This window comes from Falco rusticolus, chromosome 8 (assembly GCF_015220075.1).
Source record: "Falco rusticolus isolate bFalRus1 chromosome 8, bFalRus1.pri, whole genome shotgun sequence".
Taxonomy (NCBI): domain Eukaryota; kingdom Metazoa; phylum Chordata; class Aves; order Falconiformes; family Falconidae; genus Falco; species Falco rusticolus.
This window is the reverse complement of record NC_051194.1, coordinates 59,664,120-59,679,145: the sequence shown is the minus strand read 5'-3', so window position 1 is coordinate 59,679,145 and position 15,026 is coordinate 59,664,120. Positions and strand designations below refer to the sequence as shown.

The 15,026-nt window shown below is 41.6% G+C and overlaps 1 protein-coding gene across 4 annotated transcripts in view; it reads left to right on the top strand.

Annotated features, from left to right (window-relative positions):
* Nucleotides 1–15,026, top strand: part of ADARB1 (adenosine deaminase RNA specific B1) — an 86,133-nt gene that overhangs the window by 12,376 nt on the left and 58,731 nt on the right. For 2 of the 4 annotated variants that reach the window (XM_037397886.1, XM_037397887.1), the window contains exons 2-3: nt 11,599–11,635; nt 12,791–12,941. The gene's annotated coding sequence lies outside the window, so the exon portion shown is untranslated. The remainder of the gene's footprint in view (nt 1–11,598; nt 11,636–12,790; nt 12,942–15,026) is intronic. The other 2 variants (XM_037397884.1, XM_037397885.1) reach the window with 1 other exon arrangement.

Genomic DNA, 15,026 nt, shown 5'->3' with positions numbered 1-15,026 from the left:
CATCACTTGCAGCGTGTATCAGTTCTGCCTGAAAAGCATCGATTATTTCTTTCCTTCATACAAAAAGCCTCATTTGGTTCTGTACAGCACTTCCTTCCAGGACATATAATTACTTCCTTTTTTTTCCTTTCCCCCCCTTGTACTTGGCACAGGCATACTCTGATTTGTTCTGTTAGACTGAGCAGCTTTTGGGAGACTTCCCTCAAACTCCCTGTGCTGTGTATCACCCTGTAGTCCTTCCCCATTTGCTTACTGCTTTGAAATAACACCAATTTGCAAGAGGTGGCAAAGATGGAAAGGGTGCTGTATGCAATTTTGCCATGCCTCATGCAATGACAAATTCCTGATATAAGTAATTCTTTTGTATTGGTAAAGTTTCCCCAACAAAATGTACCCCCTGGCAGGACTCTGTCCTCTTTTTAAGCCCTCTCATTCTGGAAGTCGCCATCATCTCTGCGGAGAAGTTAATTATTATGGTGTTCTATCAAATACTCTATTGATTTATTTTTATTGATATGAGTGGTATTAACTCCTAACTCTCACTTCCCCATCTGCCTGATGATGGTGACTATTATGAAAGATGTGTGTTTTCTTGAAAGGGACGCTGGCAAAAGCCATTTGAAAGCCTGTATGCCTGTTTCTAACCATTGCTTCACTGATGCACTAGCAAACTGGTAATACACAGTTGGACCGCTGGGGTCCCATGGGGTGTGTGGTCCTCTCTGAAGCTTCTCCTTCTGTTGCTCAGCAAGGCCTTCTTTTAGGCCAGTCTTACTCAACAGTTGGCTCAACTAATACAGAGAGGAATATATTGTCATTCAAAGTGTGGGGGTTTTTTTCTTCTGAAACCGATTTTTGCATCTTCCACCATAAATACTTCTCCAGCTTTCCCAGTTATCACAGTTATAAGGCTGTATTGCTTAGGAATCAGTCAAGCATTTTTGTGGGTTCAAAATTAAGTCCCATCACAGCAAACAGCAGTGTAGACCATACACTTGCTAGCAAATGTGGCTATTGACAGCAGCACACATGAAAGTAGGCACAGTAGTACTGAATTACAGGAACCAATGTGGGAACAACAAAAAAAAACCCGACCAAGATGTTGTAATTATGCCAAATTGTATTAAAACCAATATCTGAACCTCAATACATGTAACTGAAATACCGTTTCTTTTACCCATTTAAGTCTTAGATTTGATTAACTCATGGGGTTAAAAAAACACGGCACATATTTTTGTCCCTTTTTTTTAAGATTGAAATTTCTTCACCCCTCCTTTCTAACATGACTACTAGTAGCTGTTACTACTGTAGTACAGTTTTGTGAGCAACTACCATTTAAGTAACACTAACCTCCTGCTTTCAAGGAAAACTAATGAACTTGGAAAGGACTCTTGTCTATAAATGTGCAAAGGGTGGAGAAACCACCCCCCCTCAAAAAAAAAATATGGAAGAGGGCAGCTTTTGGCATAAGAACCAAGAGATTAGCTAGCTAGGAACTGATTTACAGTGGAAAATGACATTTGCTGTGACCTGTGGTAGTTAAGTCAGATAAGTGGTATTTTCTCTGTTAATCAAGGGGAGAGTCAGCCTCCGAGTTCCCATGAGGTTATAAGAGACTTGTGCTTAGGAGAAGCAAATCACTCAGTTCTGGAGAAAAACTCACCTTCATGTCCTGCCTTTTCATTGTTTTGATTTTGGGGATCATTTGGTTCCTGTATTCAGGGATTTTGCTGAATGTTGTAGACAAAACCTGCAAGCCATGAGTTGTAACTTCAAGTTCAGCATTTGCTGAGCTCTACATTCAATCTTAAATGCCTTATTTTATGTTTCCCTCTGTTTTTGCTGGATTGACCTGAATATTGGTAGTTTGAAATATAAACCAGACTTGGTTCCACCGGGAAGGGAAAAGCACAACCTGATGGTTAAGGGTACCGCATCACCACATCTGCCAACTTAGTAAGTGCCCACTGAGCACCTGCCCAGCTGTGGCTGCACTGAGAGCTACAGCAGGTCAAGATGTGGGGAAACTCCTGGTGCAGCAGCAGGCGTTGCAGCTGGGTAAAGCTGAGCCAGTTGGGATGCTCCTGGAATAAAGCACAAGCAGTATGGGAATCCCCACGCTCTGGGAAGACAAGTGGTGCTGGGAATTTGCTTAACAGCCCACAAACACAGGGCAAGACGGGTTTTTGGGTGTGAGTTGGTGGAAGTGTTTTATATTTCACATGAACCAGTGAAGGGAATCATTTTAGCTCACTGCAATTTGAACATCTGTGTTTCTATTCAAGTTTACAGTCCTTTAACCGATCTTTTTCAACCCTAGTGTTTAAATATTTTTTTTATGGAACTTCTCAAACACACAAAAGCGAAGAAAGAATTTGCTGTGTATCTGGAACTTTCATCACTGACTGATCAATTCGTCTCCTCTTTGTTTTGCTAGGAGGTTCTTTGGGGCCACTTTGTATAGTTTAGTTAGTAGATAAAGTAGGCATAAATATTTCTGCTCTCCTTAGCTTCATTTCCTTTGGCTATCAGGAGCAACTTTTAATACTCAGCAGGAGATGTTATATTATCTGAAAAGGTATTTATCAAATTTTATTGGAACTCAAAAAGACTAATGAAAATGGGCGTATGAGTTACCTACTGACAGCTCAGCCTATGGGGGTAATGCATCAAAATTGTCTTCTGTAGTCTTGAGTCACCGCCTTGATACACTCACAAGTTTTGGTCCAGTTGCCCTCAGCTGTGGTTTCTGCTCAAGAATCACAACATACAAGACTTTTCAGACCGTTTTCTGTATGCAAGTAATACAAGCCAAGGGTCTGTCCTGGACATGCCATCCTGACCTGTGCCCAGGTCATGCCAGCACCCTTCCTCTCTCTCGCTCTCCTGCTCTATCCAAACCCTATGGGGTGTTTCCCCTGCTGGTCTTGTCAAACTTGGGGATGTATTACAATTTCTTGAGTAAGAAGGTGGTAAGTACCGTTTCTGCACAACGTGGCTGTAAAATGTCTAATGTTCTGTGATGGCAAACACTCTGCCCACACACCAGAGTGGTGATGGAAGTCAGATTTTACACCATAAGTGTGGTTGGTGGTTGTGTTTTGTTGGGTTTTTTTTTTTTAACATACAGAAATTTAATATTGAATAACATAAGGAACTACTCTGGAAGGGAGAGTTTGAGTTGGTCTTGTGTTAGAGAGATCCCCAATAGCCAGCTGCAGCTGCCAAGTTCTGAGGAATGCTTCCAGAAACTCAGAAGACTGGGAGTCAAACCCTTTTAAAAGTTAGCTTGACGTTCTTCAAATCTACTCATATTTGTAGTGGGGGAAAGCAGAAATGTGATTTTAGAAGTGAAAGGTAATACTTTCATATTCTTGCAAGTCCAGCAGCTGGTTCTTCCAGAAACATTACAGTGATGAGACGCACACACAAAAATCCTGGAAGCCACCACCATGGAAATGCAGTCTGTTGACGAGATTTGAGTTAAACATGGAATGCTTCAAGTTCAGCTTGCTGAGGCTGCTGCTGTGCGTGCTCCCTGCATGCTGTGATGGTCTGAGAGCAGTCCTCTGGGGGAAGAAAACTCAATTTAAGATGTAGGCACTGGATCGCTGTTTTTTTAGTTCCCTGCTGCATTGAGGCAGCTTGCAGATCCCTCTTTCCTCGTGGCAGTGTGAGGGCCACTGTCTGTCTGCAGGCAGGTCAGAGTCCTCACTTGTGGTCCAGCCCCAAGGTTGGGCTGTGAAAACAACTGCAGCTGGACTGGGATGCTGCGGGAGAGTGGTGTGTGCTGGTATATGGGTGATCCTGTGTGCAAGAGAAGGGCAAAAGTTATGGCTCTGCACAGCCTTTGGCTATTAGCTTTGGCCACTCTTCACCTTCCCAGCTCCCTTGGAGCTTAGCCCCTGTCCTGTGCATGCATTGCCCTCCCGCAGTCCAGTCTCCAGCTCTGCCCGGAGTAGAGAATGGGTATATATGCATAAGTAGGGAAGCAGCAAGAAAACAACTGACCTGGAAGCGTGATTTCCAGCTAATCACGCCCCAATCCTTTGTTCGGGAAAGCAGCGTGATTCAGGTTTCTTCCATGGTCTTTTAACTTCCCTGTGCATGGAGTTCCTGTAATATGCAAGTTAAAGCCAAAGAATTAAAGAGCTCTGAAACCCTCCCACGTTAAATGCATAACATTTATTTAAAAAAATAATAATAAAGCATGTACCAGCAGTGATCACAACCTGTCTGCTTGAGTAAGGCAATTGCTGGGATGGCAGAGTACTTGCTGCTGCTGTTGGGTGCCCTGGCTTCTGGTACACATGTGCAATCCCCGGATTTTTGTTTCCCTGGTTTAGTTTGTGTTTCCTGGCTTTTTGTGCACAGTGGATGCAGTTTCGTGCTGTTTCTCCTGGTGGGGGAAGCTGTTGGCAAGCTGCAGGCTGATAGGGAATAGTTAGTATTGTAATTCCTATCAAAGGCTAAGCCCAAAACGTGCACAAACCATACCTGTGTTAAGCCCTGTTTCCAGCCAGTTATGGCTTTTATCTTGGTGTACTCTCTTTACTGGAGTTGCAGCACCCTCTTCTGCTGCTTTATCTTCATATAGGTACTATAAACAGCAATCAAGTTGCCTTCTAATCTTCTCACTGATAAAATTAATGAAATTCATTGGCTGGGCTGTGTAAGATTTTTTTCCTGCAGTCATTTGTGCGTGTTGCTATGCCTGTGCCCCTTGGATCTTGTTGATAGGAAGGGGTGTTTTAATCTCCTTCATGTCACTTGTCCTCTGTCAAGTGCAGATAGGTAATCCTAGTCTCACTCAGTGCTCTGCTTTTAAATCCAGCAATAAATCACATTTGTTCTTCAGGCTGCAGAAGTGGTCTAAGAGTTTCTAGCGAGGTGTATCTCATTACCAGGTGCTGCTTGGCGTGGACATCTTCCTTCTATGTTTGCTAATCACCAGTTTGTTTCCCAACTCTGTCAGCAGCTGCTTGTTACACCAGGAGGCTGGAGATGGCTGACAGCAGCGGTTTGCTTTTCTGCCTGGCAGCAACTCAGCCATCCTGTCCTGCATTTAAAAGTAGAAGTCTGTCAATCAGGCATGTTGTTTTGGCTGTCCTGAAGCAGTAAACTTTATTTAAGGACTGTGGGGAGTGACTTCCCATGGTAAAGACTAGAGAAGATATTCATATATTGGTAATGCAGGACATAATCTCATGGTTTTGAACACTGCTAAACTGAGTGATAATTAGTTTGCGTCTTTTTACTGAACATTGATTTCTGAGGCATTTTTCTGAAGTCTAATGTTGAGGTACAAAATGCTCACGTGCATCTTACCTTTGCCCTAGGGAGGAAATAACAACGAAAATAATCAGCCTGCTAAGCAGAAACCCCCAGTTGCTCACTGTAGCCAAGACAGCAGCTTTCAGCAGCTTGCTTGGTTGGTGCAGTAACATCCAGGTCTTAGTGGAGCATCTTCCAGTGTCAGAATTGATTCGGTGCCGCTGGGATGGGTGGGTTGTCCTGTCCTGGCTGGTCCTCTAACCTAAATTCTCATCCACAGCCTGTCTGTAGTCCGGACTAATCTTTCACTTGTAGCTGTTGTCTAAAAAGTCCTGATATGGAGCAGAGAAATTACTTTCAATTGATTTCTTAAATTCCTTTGTCTTTCAAAAGTTGCTGCTTAGTCTCAAGATTGCATTATTTTACTGTTTCGATTTGACTAATATTTAAAACACCTAAATGAGTAATGTAGATGTTTAAACATTAGCTGTAGTGAAATCATGAACAACAAGATTAAAGCCTAGATTCCTGTGAAGACTTTAATGGTATTATTGCTCATGTGAATAATCCCTGTGGTTTCAGTCGCGTTCTCTTCTAAGGTAACTGCTCTTATACATGGGATGTCATGATCTTGTAGAGGGGAAGTGTGGCACTAAAATCTTTGATTTTGAATTTCAGTGTTGAAATTTTATATTGAGGCTTTAGGCTGTCACAAATACCAGTACATCAACACATTGTTAACAACATTTTTTCAAATGTAGGGGATCCCCAAATTAGAAATCAGAAATGAAGGGTTCATGCTGATATTATGTGAATATGTGAAACCATTTTTGCTGAGAGAATGTTTGAAAAAATAATTTATGTCTGTATTTGTTCCTGAACAAGTTTGAATATTTGAGTGTTCCAGAATAAGTGATTGATGTAATCTTACTTCATACCTGCAGCAAAAGCAGTAATAGCTTGGATATTACTTCATGGAGTAGCATACTTTTTTTTCCTGTGGATACTAACCTGATTCCTGTTGCTTAATAGCTGTTGAATTTTCATAGCCTTTGAAGTGTCAGTGAACTTTGTTTCAGCATCTTACAAACAGATACTTTATAAACAAAAGTTCAAAATGAGTTTGTTTTATGCCAAGGGAAGGAGATACGTTTGACAGCTTTGTGTTGTATATAAACTGCAGTTACTGCTTTTTCCAAGTGCAGCATGTATGTCCTTTTTCCCTAAACTTCTTTTTTTTACGATGATGATTGGTTGCTAATCTTCCTAACTTATTTTAGAATTTAAAATGAGCGGTTCAAAAGGGATATAGGGGTTGTGGTTTGGATTTGGGCTATTATTTCGCTAATTCAGTCTGATAAATCAAGGTAGGTACCATCATAGATGCCAAATTGTTTCTCCATATTTGGACAGAAAAACTATTTCCAGAGGAAAACTCAGTTCTATAGTTGCACTGTTGAACTGAGTTCATAGTTTACGGCAGAGACTCATCCCCTTTGTGTATGAAAAGATGTTATGTCTTCTATTGCAAGTTAATGCTATAGTTTTTGGGGGTCAGGAGCAAAATCTGGTATGAAGGCATCTCTTCCCTATGTTCCCTGGGAGAATGGGAGAAGAGGAAGAGTGGGACCAAAGCCTTGGTAGCTGTTCATGGCTGGCCTCAACCTGGAGAGGCACCCTTCTCTTTGGAACTGGTGGTGGCAGTTGGAAATGGGAGATTCCTAGTTGAAGGAGAAGATGATGGTATAGAAGAAAACTTAGAGAGACGAAATCTAGGAATTAAGTACAACCAAACAAAAAATTGCAACCTGCTGCATTTGCTTTGCAGCTGGAGCACATTGGCATCACTTGTGTCCCAGCAGAGGAATGGGTGGATAGTTCAGGCTGGAGTAAAGGTCACCTTAATTTGGGGTTGAGAGGCTGAAGCAAGTCTATTTTCATTAAAATAACTAGCTCTTCTGGTGCTTAGGGAGGGTGTAAATCAGTTAGCAAAAGCTGTGGCTGTGTCTGCCTGCAAAACGCAACATCTTTTGAGTTTCATGTTTGACCTGTCTGTGAAATGTCTTGACACAGCCTGCGTAAGGATGTGAACAGAGCAAAAATGAGCTGAGCAGTGCAGTTAGCTTTCCACCTCTACGCAGTGCTATTTCCTGGGCCAGTGGTAAAAATGGAAGGGCAGAGGATGCTGGATTTAACATACATGCGGTTTTTATCGTGTGGACTTGTGCAGTTGAGATGCCTCAGCAGCTTACCTGTGTTTTTCAACACCAGAAAAGTAAAATATGTAGGAAAGCAAATGTGTAAAGATTGGAAGTAGTGGCTTTTGTCCTGTCCACATGGCTGGTGATTAGTGCCTCCAGAGAGCTGCCTTGTGGGTTTGCTGATTCTTGCAGGTTTGTGTCTCAAGGAGGGGGTCTCCTGTCCCTTGTAGGGTGAGTGTTTTGGAGGTCTCTGTGATTGGCCATTCTTTTTTCCCCAACACATTACAGAACTGAATCGATGCCTCTAACATCCTCCAAATTTAAAATACCAGAGGGGAACATGGACACATTTGTGTGTGCACCCAGCACAAGGGTGCCTGCTCTCCTTGATTCCTCCACTGGTGTCACGTCTGGGACCTGGGGTTGTAGCTCCCCGTGGAGGAGCCTGGACAGGGTGTCCCATCCTCTGACCCTGTAACGTGGGTCCCTGCCTGGTGGCATGCCTCTGCTCCTCTGCGCTGGAGGAGATGGGCCTGGGATGGGCTGATGTCTCCTGGGATGGGGCAGGGTGTTGTTTGGGCAAGGTGGCAGTGATAGCTGTAGAGTTGGAGTCAGGCGAGCCCCACCACCTGCTCAGCCAGGAAGGCCTTCGTTGCCTTCAAGGAAGGAGATCTTCATTGCTAAAGGAGAGCCCTGAAATCTTTCTCCTTTCTCAAATATTTTAGGACTATTTGTTGGCCAATGAAGACCTCAAAATTTTAGCTGGAGGCACTTCTCGGGGCCTTTCTTCTAAGGAAGTTTCAAAGGGCCAGCAGATTACCTCTGAGAAATTAGAGATGCCGTTTCATACATGCGAGATGCAGTCTGTGTAATGAAGTTGCTTATCAAATGTCTGCTTCAGTTTTTGTTGCCTTGAAACATTTTCAGTTGATCTTTAAAAAGTTAGTATTTTCAGAAAGTCTCAAATGTCCAGCATGGTGTGTTCTTCAAATGGGTTTCAAGTATCCTTTGTGGCCCTGGGAGAAACCATGTTGGGTGTGTTTCCAAATTTTTTGGGGGAAATAAACTCGCTAGTCATTTTCAGAATAAAGCTGTTCAGAAGTCGCTTGATTTCTATTTGCTTTGCTTTTTAGTTGTTATTCCAGCCACGTAATGAAAAACTCTTCTCAGGCTTGCATTTGAAGTCTTTATTTTACTCCTGTCTGTGGCAGGAGGAAAAATCTGTATTAAAATAACAATCATTAGTTCCACGAGGGAAGCAAATGACTACAAGGCAACATGCACATCTGTCTTTGGGGCCTATTTCATGACACTGTTTAGGGACTAAGAATTGGCTTACTGATTTACTGGGAAGTAATGATGTGGAGATGCTGTGGGGAGGTGCTGAGCTCCTAGAGGAGCCCCTGCTGGCAGGCAAACACTAGTCTTCCTGCAAAAGGTGATGCGGAAGCATGTTACGGCTTGAGCAAGCCCTGAAGTATCCATCTGCCACCTGGCAGAGCCAGGTGGGATGTGCTGGAGATGAGAATTTTGTTCCTGGTGTTTATAACATAGTGGTATTTCCCGACCTTTCCCATTTAGCTTCTTTACTGTTTTATGGTGTAACAAGTCTTTTGTTTTCTTTTTTCTTCCACCTGTCTTTACTGCTCATGGTCCTTCAGCAGCGAAGCTGGCTTTGTCAGCCCATGCATGCTGGCGGAGGGGATCAGGACTGGACCATGGGCTCTGGGCTGGAGGCTGGTCACAAGGGCCTTTTCTTCTGCTGACAGCCGTGCAGGAGCCACAAAACCTCGGGACAGAGGGATCCTCTGCTGAGCAAATGCCCTCGGAGCCCTGAGTAGTTGTCTGCACACAAAACCCCAGCCTGCCACAAAACCCCAGCACGAATGGTGTGGCATGCCCAGTTGGATTAAATTTAAAAAAAAAAAAAACCAAAAAAAAACCCAACAACAAAAAACTGTGTTTTTTTAAAGAAAAAGTTAAAATAAGCATGTTTTCTTGGTGTTAAACAGATGAGTGTAGCATCTTAGGTGTGGGCAAAGGTGCTGCGGTGATGGATGGCTGTGCCCTATGGAAGCAGCACCCAGCCCTGTCTGGGCAAGCTGGAAGCACCCATCCTGCCTGCCCACCCTGCCAGCTCCACTTGCCTCCTTCAGTATGGACTTGGACTGCTGCAGTTTGCTAGCTAGAAGTCTAAGGGTTAGAAAATAAACGTTTGTATTTACACTGTAAGTACGGTTTTAAGGAGTACTGTGAAACTGTTCCTTATGCGTCGTGCCTGTGGGCTGATTCTTACCCTGTAAAACAGTCTGCAGCTGTCAATATGTAAGGATTCTTTTGTACTTGATGGTAAACTTACTAAGTTCCAAGTCTCATGAACTGTATGTGTTTAATTTGTTTGAAACTCGGGGAATTACCAACTGGGGTAATACGGTGTATATAAGGAATACATTTCCTAAAACAACTCAAGGTTATACTAATGTTAAAACTTAGTTAGAAACTACTAGCAGTGTCTCAGGATTAATTATAACTTTAAAGCAATGCTTATATAGAAAGAGAATTATCAAAAACTCCTTTAAAAAATACCTTTTTTTTGGTGGATGTTGCCACAAATATGGGAATTTCACGTCATGCACAGTTTGTAGCTCATATTTCAAGAGTTTGGAAGAATTTTTGTTGTGGATGTGGGGCTACTACGTTGAGAAAATTTTAAAGGAAATGGTAAATTATCATGTTGTAAATACTGTATCCCCATTTGGTGGGCTTGAGTGTAGTCCTTTGCATGTGGGAAGTTGACGTCAACTGAAACTGCATTGAACTTTCTAGGCATTTTACTACTTCATGTCAAGACAAATGTATAACTGGCATATTTTTCTGGATTATTAGAAAATGGCACCATGAGGCATTGGGAAATTGAAATGTCTTTGAAAAAAACCAAGATTACATTAATGCAGTCTTCTAATATATGGACTTGTCGTGGTGTCAGATCCCTTCTTGTGTAACTTGACCAAAACCACCAGTTTGTAATGTCCATAGCTGTGCTGTGCATGCCGTATAACTTAAATTTAATGTAAGTTTTTGTAGGCTGCCAGCACCCTCTTGTGGGCAGTGTAACAGCAGAGAATTTTTGTCTTCAAGGTGCAAATATCACAATACTTTACAGGTACAGGCAGTGTCTCCACTCTGATCATCTGCTGGACTGTGTGTGTTTGCAGAATGTAGCCACTTGACTGTAACACTCTATCGCTTTGGAAATAGCTTCTGTGATTTACTGAACCGTTTAGAATACTGTATCTTCACATTGATAAAGTCATATAAATATTTTCTTATAACTACAAGGTTATCTTTAAAAATAAATCCCATCTGTTCCTGATCGAGCAGCTGTGCAGCTTACATGTATTCATGGAAATAAAAGAAAATTTCTTGCAGCATTAGTCCTTCCCATTATCCTGTATCCTTCTTATCCTACATCTGCCATTTCTTTCCCACTCCACTGCTAATAGAGGGATTTTCCAGTTTTTCAGGCACTTCAGGAGAATGCAAGCTGATGCCAGTAGTATCAAGAAACTGGTGTTTGAAAAGGGGGTTGTGCTGTGAGATGGTTTTTATATAGGTTAAAATAAACTGCTAAAAATAAAATTTAAGATCTAAATTTAAAAAAAAAAATTCCAACAAGATGACAAGTTCAGATTTGCTTTCAGGGTAACAGCATTTTGCTTGGCTGTGATAACACAGAAGTTGATTTTAGTTTTAAGCCATTATTGGCCAGATTTTTTGCTGACCCTTTCTGCTAGAAGATGCAGAGATTGCAGATTAGGTTCTGCTAAATAGCTGCTTGTACCTCTGGGATGTTTCTCATGGCCTCAAGTACTAAGCATCTTCAGTCTTGATTTATTTTTTTTTTAATTTATTTTCGTTTCCAATCAGGAATGTCCAGAATTGTTTCTCCCCCTCCCTTTTCCGGGGTTACAAGGGAGTTGGCTCTGTGACTGTGTATATGCAGTATGTACTATTTATTCTTACAGAATCAGAAATTTGTCCCTTTTAAGGTCAGGACTTGCTATTTGTAATGCACTTGAATCTGTAAAAGAAAGAATACTAACTGTGTTTCCTCTTTTTACAGGTTGCAGAATCGGCATGTATCTCCAATAATTAAAAAGGTAAGCACACCATTTTTGCAAATGCATAGTGAGATTCTTTGTTTTCTGATTGATGCATTCAGATCATAACTTGGAGGAGAAAATTAATCTTAATGTATTTAAAGAGTTACTTAAAACTTTATTATTTTATATTTAACATTTATGTTTGTACACTAAATCCCTTCAAAGATACAAGATTGTTACAGTTTGAAAATAGAGAAAATATTGTTCAGAAATATCTAACTATATCAAGTCAATATACATGTTACAAAAAACTACTTACCCTTCTGACTTAAAATTTGTATCCAATCCATATGAATAAAATAAATATGCAAGGCTGGGATCTAGGACTTTTCAGTTTGCTGAATGGTTGAGTTGAGCTTGATAACTGATTGTGGTGGGAAAGGAGGAAATGTATCCAGTTTATAAGTCTCCTAACACCAAACATCACCCTACCTGCATGACTCTTATATATTTTTTTCTTTTTATAAAATATTTTCAAGGTGTTTGAAATTTTTTTAACCTCCTTTAAAACTATTTTAGATTTTTCTTCCAATTACCTGTTATTTTCCTTAGCACCAGCTGGGTAGCTGCATCTATTATCTTTTAAGTAATATTGAAAATACTGATGTTACTTATTGGGAGATCTAGGCTGCTCTGTTTTCTTCTCTGAACGTTTACCACTTTTTCCTTGGAATCACATCTTAAGTACATTTCTGACAGTCATGGGTATTTGAGGACCTTTCAGAAATAACGTATGTTAAAAATTGTATGTTCAGTCCTCAAAGTAAGCCAGTAAGAAGGATACAGACAAAGGATAAAAAACTTCTTAATAAATATACGTTCCAAAATAGTTTACTGTAGAATAAATTTGTAAACATTGCAAGTGATTTCTAATTTGGATCTGGGCTCTAGACTTCCTTGGTCAAGGGGTGCAATAGATGCAAAATCAATTATTTCTGTAGTGTAACAGTAGGTGGCGCTGTTGGAGCGGATTTAACCACCGGGGGAGTCGAACTGCAAGCTGAGGCATATGGTACCAGAGCTCTTGGGGTGCCTGGTGTGCAGCCAGCAGCTTTGTGTTTTGAGATTCGCTGTGCTGAGCAAATGCTCAGGCTGTAATTAGCCTATACAAATTCTAGCGTTGCTGCTAATTTATATTCATTCTTGTTGCAGTACACAAAACTCAAAGGAAAACTGCTGTTGGCCTGTAATGCCATCGTCGTGCTTGAAAAATACATGAATAGCATGTGGGAGAGAAAAACCCCAATCACTGAAAGCACTTACAAAATACAGCGAGCAGCTACTTCTTCAAAGACTATATAAAGTAAGCTGGTAATAGTGGCCAAATCTATAAGTACATGAGATTTGCAAGGATGTTTTTGGTACCTAGAGTTTTTTGTGTAATACATTAAGTAAAAAGGTAGTAGTGAGTTTCTAGAGTGTTCTGTGATAAGGCTCTTTCTCCTTTCCCCAGCAGCTTTCCAACTTACCTGATCTGAAGTGAGTCTGGTGGGTATCTACAGATATGATAGATTATTCCTATGAGTTTTGTGAAGAGCGCCGGGTGAAGGACACACTTCATAAGTGCTGTGTCTGGCAGAAGGGCAGCCCCATGGCCTTGAGCTGCCTGGTGCTGGGGAACCTGGATGGGAAGGGGCTGCAGATGCTACAGGTTCAGGGTCTCCAGGTTGAAGTGATAAAGACTTAGCCAGAAACCCTATCTATCACAAGCCATAAATCCACAGAAGCCTAAGCTGCCCATGTTCTTGTGATCTAGGTGGTAGAGGGGAGAACTGAGAAGCTACTGAACTTTTCCATCAGTCTCACTGAGTAGCCCCGGGCCTCACTTAAGTTAGTTTACCTCTGGGGTTTTGATGGAGGACACCTCAGTTGTTTGGTGTCTCTGCATTCCTAATTCAGTGATGCACGTGAGATGGAAGTATTCAAGATGTGTAGGTACATAACCAGATTTCCCCTGGGAATTGTTTCTTTTTTTGGAGAGAAGGCAGTCCGGTTTCATTGTGATACCTTGGTGTGTGTTAAACCTGTGAAATACAAAATGTTATGGGATTTACTGCTTCCATTGTACACATTAAAGCTGAATGCCATGTTTTTGTTCTGGTGTGTCGCATTTGTCTCCTTTCACTCAGCTTTTAGCCTGCTTTGTTCTAGTCACGCAGGGTTTGCAGTATTTTTACAGATATTAAATATTCTCTTACATATTACAGATTGTGTATTTTTTTATTTTCTAAAATGGTTGTTAATGTGCCGACTGCAAGTGACTGCAGTAGGTCGCTAAGTTTCTCTCCCAAGCATACTCTGTACATTCCTTAGCCAGTAATCAGATTTAAGAGACCGTTTTTTCTCTGTTGAAAGCTGTCATCCTTCAAGCTAAAATTATCTCAGATCTTCTTCCTCATTCTCATACCCCAGAGCCACTTTGCCTTGGGGAGCAGCTCAGTAGAGTAGGAGCTGCTTTGGAGAGGAGAGCTGCAGGGGTGACCCAGAGGAGTCTTTTTTTGTTTGCCTTTTTTTTTTTTTTTTTTTTTTTTTTGTCTTTACACCAAGTCCTGTGAATGAAATCTCTGACAAGTGAGGGTAGATAAATTAATTGTTGAAGACAAAATCCATTTTGAACTTTCAATACCTAATGCAGCAACTCCTCCCTGAAAGGGAAGGAGAAATACACATTGTTATGTACATCTTTCTTGCCTGTGGTGAGAACAAGGTGGTGAAGGTTTCAACAGCTGGAGGAATTACAGCAAAGAGCTCAGTATTTTCACAGGCTGCTTCTTCCTTTTTACAAAGTGTGCTGTTTGCTCGAAGGAGCAAAATTAATTCCCATTCTCTTGGGGAGTATTTTTTCCCTTTTTCTCTCTGTGTATCAATGGTACTTTTCCTTCAGGGCCATGTAGATGTAGATAACTCACCCTCCTTGTCCTTTCCCCATCATGCACAGCTGAATGTGGATTGAAATGTCAGACTTGGCCTGAAACTGTTAATTAGCAAGGCGCAGAACTGCTGACTTCAGTCTTGAATTAGGTCTGCTCAGTTGGGAAAGTGCTCTGCCAACACATAGCCAGTGCCCATGCCGAGGCTGGAGCTGTGGGCTTCACTGGGGTTTCCTTGATGTCTGCCTAATCTTGCCATGACTGCGTAGATCCGTCAGGATGTAGCATTGCAGGGCCTGATGTCAGACTAGCACCACTTTTAAATGAAGCTATTTCTGGTTTCCATGAGGGGAGAAATGTTGCTTTGTTAATACAGAGCATGGTCTGTGAACCCAAGTGGGGCAGTATTTAGTAAGGGAATAAGAGATGCTGGAAGCATAAGAAAACACCTTACCTTGTGTCTGCTGCAAAGGAAGATCCGATTTTATTTCCCCAGGGAAGACTGATTTGGGGAGTTG